Raw genomic sequence first — 6,000 nt, forward strand, 5'->3', positions numbered from 1 at the left:
CGACAGGCCCCGTCCTGCTCCAAAACAGCTGACGAAGCTGCCGTGGCTGCTGCCACTTCCGCGGCAGCTCTGCCTCTCCTGCGCCATTGCTAGGATACGAAACAAGTTACTTCCCAGCCACTGCAGGCTACCTAACTTCCTACTCCCGCTGCTGACAGGAAGTTCTGCCCTGCGCAGGAGCGATCACTAACTTTCATCAGAACCCCTGCAGAGTTGGGACAGTGAATGCCACCCATGGCGAGGTCTCTCCAGGCTCTCAGAATTGGCTGTGCTCCATCCCTGCCTAGCAATGCTGCCTCCTCGCCACAACAAGCCTGCACTCCTTTCCCGCTGCTGCACCCCACCCCCCACCACCATACTGTCCCGCTCTGCTGACTACAGTGTAGATTTCTAGGGCCTTTACCTGCAAAAGCCTAGCCACAGACCATGCCCAGCTCCACACTGGCTGCTGGGATGCCCCATCAATTCTACTACCCGATTCTCTCACAGCTCTACAGCTTCTCCCTACCACCCTGTCTTCCCTCTTCTTCACTGCGAGGTCCCACCACTCCCAATGTGCTCTACTGTTAATAGAGCAGGCCATGACTGGTCTTGCAGCCACACACAGGCAGGAGAAGCAAGGTTGGGGGACCGGGTCCCACAGCCAAGCAGTCCACACTGGCTTCCACTGATGTGTGCTACATGTCAGGTTCTTCCTTCTAGCAGATAAAGAATTTAAATAAACATTAACCATAATAGTAAATAACCCTTAGCTTTCAAATGAAGTCTGGCCAACCTCTTTTGGAACGAAGGGTTCCCTCTCATGCCTAGTCCACACTCCTGCTTAGGATTTCTAGACCCACCCTCAGGTTTATCCTAATCCGGAAGTGATCCTGAGTCTCCCTCTGGCTTTTACAGCACTCCTTGAAAATCCTGGTCCAGGCGGGATGCTTCCTCTGGCTTTTAAAGCTCCGGCTTTTCTAGCCCCGGCTCCCAAGGGTCCTCACGATGGTCTGGACTCTTTGGCTTAGCTGCCTTTCAGTTGTTTCTGCACTCTTTAGGACGCTAAGTTTGCAGAACAACTCCCTCCCCTACCCAGTGGGTGCTACTTGTCTTCGACTGTATACTTTTAAAATTAACAGTCTGGTAACTGATAAAGAATCTGAACCTCACCTATTCTGTGTTCCTACACCCTTAACTCATTTGCTCCTATAGCTTGCATGCTCAAGTAGATGTTACCAAGCCTAAATCTGCCTAGACATACTCATTTTCTGTCACCACAATTTTATCCATTGCTGCCAGCTTTCTTACTCTGATCCTAGCATCTTTACTAACCAAGGCAATATACTTTCCTCTACCTATGCAACCTGTCAAAGCTACTTAAGATTTCCATTCCTATTCTCTCTTAACTATTGCTCTCCTCTCTTGTGCTCAATCTGGTCAGAAGTTTGTTATTAGATTTAAGACAGACAGAATTCCTAAAGGCCTGACAGCTTCTCCCAGGAGGTCTCAGAAGAAAGATGGACACCACCACAGGATGCTGCCTGAAAGAGTGCAGTGGACAAAACTGGATACCTTGAGTCAAATGACTTAGCTAAACAAAAGTAAGCCATTTCTCATGTCATGGGTATCCATTCCACAGAAAAAGCTGTGCATCTTCTGTGCTTGAAAGCCAGACTGACAGCCAAAGCCGCCATGGAGACCAGAGACCACAAAGAACTGCTGGCTACTGGAATCTGTCATTCTTTAATAATATAACTGCTAAGTTATTGTTTATTCCTCAGACTTCTGACTACATTGACAGCCAGACAGTTATCTCCTTACCTAAACTCTGTTTCCATTAAATGCTTCATATTTCCCCTTTTGCTCTGTCACTTTCCCAACCTTCAATTCTATTCCTTCTGATCCACAAAGGCTCATCTTAAAGAAGCAGAAAAAGCATTTGACAAAATCCAGCATCCTTTCATGCTAAAAGTCTTGGAAAGAACAGGAATTCAAGGCCCATATCTAAATATCGTTAAAGCAATATACAGCAAACCGGTAGCCAACATCAAACTAAATGGAGAGAAACTTGAAGCAATCCCACTAAAATAAGGGACTAGAAAAGGCTGTCCTCTCTCCATATAATTTTAATATAGTACTTGAAGTTCTAGCTAGAGCAATTAGACAACATAAGGAGGTCATGGGGATAAAAATTGGAAAGGAAGAAGTCAAATTATCACTATTTGCAGATGACATGATAGTCTACTTAAGTGACCCGAAAACCTCCACCAGAGAACTCCTACAGCTGATAAACCACTTCCACAGAGTGGCTGGTTATAAAATCAACTCAAGGAAATCAGTTGCCTTCCTATACTCAAAGGATAAGCATGCTGAGAAAGAAGTTAGGGAAATGACACCCTTCAAAATAGCCACAAACAATATAAAGTATCTTGGTGTGACTCTAAACAAACAAGTGAAAGATCTATATGACAAGAACTTCAGGTCTCTGAAGAAGGAAATTGAAGAAGACCTCAGAAAATGGAAAAATCTGCCATGCTCCTGGATTGTCAGGATTAATATAGTTAAAATGGCCATCTTGCCAAAAGCGATCTACAGATTCAATGCAATCCCTGACAAAATCCCAACTCAATTCTTCACAGAGTTAAAAAAAAAAGCAATTCTCAAATTCATCTGGAATAACAAGAAACCCAGGATAGCTAAAACTATTCTCAACAACAAAAGAACTTCTGGGGGAATCAGTATCCCTGACTTCAAGCAATACTACAGACCAATAGTGTTAAAAACTGCATGGTATTAGCACAGTGACAGACAAGTGGACCAATGGAATAGAACTGAAGATCCAGAAATGAATCCACACACCTATGGTCACTTGATCTTCGACAAAGGAGCCAAAAACAACCAGTGGAAAAAAGATAGCCTTTTCCACAAATGGTGCTGGTTCAATTGGAGATCAGCATGCAGAAGAATGCGAATTGATCCATTCTAATCTCCATGTACTAAACTTCACTTCAAGTGGATCAAGGACCTCCCTGTAAAACCAGACACACTGAAACTAATAGAATAGAAAGTGGGGAAGACACTTGAGGACATGGGCACAGGGGAAAAGTTCCTGAACAGATCACCAATAGCTTATGCTTTAAGATCAAGAATTGACAAATGGGACCTCATAAAATTACAAATTTCTGTAAGGCAAAGGACACTGTTAAAAGACAAAACGGCAACCATCAAATTGGGAAAGATTATTCACCAACCCCACATCTGATAGAGGGCTAATATCCAATATATACAAAGAACTCAAGAAGTTAGACCCCAGGGAACCAAATAACGCTATTAAAATGGGGTACAGATCTAAACAAAGAATTTTCACCTGAAGAAATTCGGATGGCCGAGAGGCACATTAAGAGGTGCTCAACATCATTAGTCATTAGGGAAATGCAGATCAAAACAACACTGAGATTTCACCTTACACCAGTCAGAATGGCTAAGGTCAAAAACTCAGGAGACAGGAGGTGTTGGCGAGGATGTGGAGAAAGAGGAACACTCCTCCACTGCTGGTAGGGCTGCAAGATGGTACAACCACTGTGGAAATCAGTCTGGAGTTTCCTCAGTAAACAGGACATGAGACTTCCAGAGGAACCTGCTATACCTCTCCTGGGCATATTCCCAAAGGATTCCCCAGCATGCAATAAAGACACATGCTCCATTATTTTCATAGTAGCCTTATTTATAATAGCCAGAAGCTGGAAAGAAACCAGATGCCCCTCAAAGGAGGAATGGATCCAGAAAATGTGGTATATTTACACAATGGAATACTACTCCGCAATTAGAAACAATGAATTCACAAAATTTTTAGGCAAATGGTTTGATTTGGAATATATCATCCTAAGCGAGGTAACCCAAGCACAAAAGAATACACATGGAATGCAATCTCTGATAAGTGGATATTAATTAGCCCAGAAGCCCTGAAAACCCACTGCACAAATCGCTTAACAAATGACTCCCAAGAAAAAGTATGGAGAGACTCCTGATCCTGGAAAGGATTGATCTAGCATTGGAAGGGAATGTAAGGAAAAAGAAAAAGGAGGGAGGTGATTGGAGAAGCGATGGAGAAAAGAAGGTTTATGGGACATGTGGGGAGGGGGGATCTGGTAAAGGGGAAATCATTTGGAATGTAAACAAAGAATATAGAAAATAAAAATATTAAAAAAAAAAGAAAAAAGAATGCATAACGTATTTTTGAGCCATTTTTCTTTGTAAGAGTGAACAGAATGGCTGGTTTACTTATGTATTGTGAAGTCTGTGTTGTATTAGCAGGGTCCTTGTCAAGAATTTCTTAGAATTAAAACCCCACTGCCCTGTCTCTTTCTTGTTCCAGAGTTGAAGAAGATCATTTATGAGCTCACGTATTTAAAGATCATCACATCTAAGACTGTACAAGCAAGCACAGGGAGACAGACATTTCCCCAGATCAAGTACAGCTGAGACAAGATCAGACACTCGAAAGCAAAAAAAAGGACATGTATAAAGTTGTAACTTCCTTTCTAAATAAAAGCTGTTTTTAAAGCCAAAATAAATAAATAAATAAATAAATACATAAATAAATAAATAAAGAAAAATGCAGGAAGTCAGGATAACTGCCTAGGGTGACATTTAATAGGGAACAGATCTGCACAAAGATGATGATTTCCACCTTCATGGGCATCTGATTTAATTATTGCTATGATTAAAAACCATGACAAAAAGCAAATCAAGGACTAAAGGGTTTCTTACATCTTACAGCTGGTAGTCAGTCACTGAAGGGAGGCAGGACATGAACTCAATCAGGACAGGAACCTGGTGGTCAGAGTGGAAGTATAGACCTTGAAGAAGCACCTCTTACTGGCTTGCTCCTCATGGCTTGCTCAGTCTGCCTCTTACAGCACATAGAACTATCATCCCAGGGATAACTCTGTCCACAGTGAGCTAGATTTCCCACATTAGCCACCATTCAAGAAAAATATATTACAGGTTTGCCCACAGTAGAAACATTTTCTCTGTCTGGGTTCCCTCTTCCAAAATGACGCTAGCTTGAATCAGGTTGACATGAAACTACCCAGCACAATGCATCAATACCAGTACTACAAAGGCAGAACTTGCAGCAAGGGCACTAATCTTTCCTGAGGTCACATTCCTAACAAATCTGAGAAAAAATGATTCTAACCTCTTTCTGCTTTATAAGACCAAATGTTAATGTTATGTAATAATTACACATCTTTAAGAAAGTCTAAAACATGCAAGGAGCAAGGATAGATTGATAGTAATAAAAAATGCACTTTGTGTGTGTGTGTGTGTGTGTGTGTGTGTGTGTGTGTGTGTGTCCTATCATTGCAATGATGATTTGGGTTCCATTATCATCATAGATTTTTCTGGTCTCTTCTTATGTTCTTGTCATTAGACTCTGTACATCCACAGGATCACACATAGTTATGCAAATGTGTGTCATGTGCTTAGCTTTGTAAGGTGATCCAGAATATCAGAGATGGATAAACAACAGCCTCTGCTGATGGTGTGGTGCAAAGGAAAGCAGTTGAAGGAATGGCAACAGATAGGATGCTTCAAAGCACCAGTTCTGTTTTGCCACTGTGCAAAAACTTTAGGGAAATATTATGTGTCTAAGTTGGAGGAGAGAGGATGCTCCCTCAAAGGATGCCTCTTCCTTTCTATCCCTTCCTGCACCCTATCAATCTTGCCCAATCCTTGAGCACACAAAACAACAATTAGCCCCATCCTACTTCTCTGTTACCTGACACACAGAGAATCTTAATAGTAGTAAAAATTCAGCTGTTTTAAGGAAATTACACCACTTGGGTCATTCCAAGAATTATTTGGAGGCTTTTGGAAATGAGAATATTGTGGAAAACTGCCCTGAGATGACCCACACTGAGTTCCACCATCCCAACTACTTATTGATTTGGTTGAAAATCCAATAGATCTTTTCCTATAATGCTGATGACTTAGGTATGAGAGTACAAGGCAAAG

The sequence above is a fragment of the Apodemus sylvaticus genome, chromosome 13 (assembly GCF_947179515.1).
Source record: "Apodemus sylvaticus chromosome 13, mApoSyl1.1, whole genome shotgun sequence".
NCBI lineage: Eukaryota > Metazoa > Chordata > Mammalia > Rodentia > Muridae > Apodemus > Apodemus sylvaticus.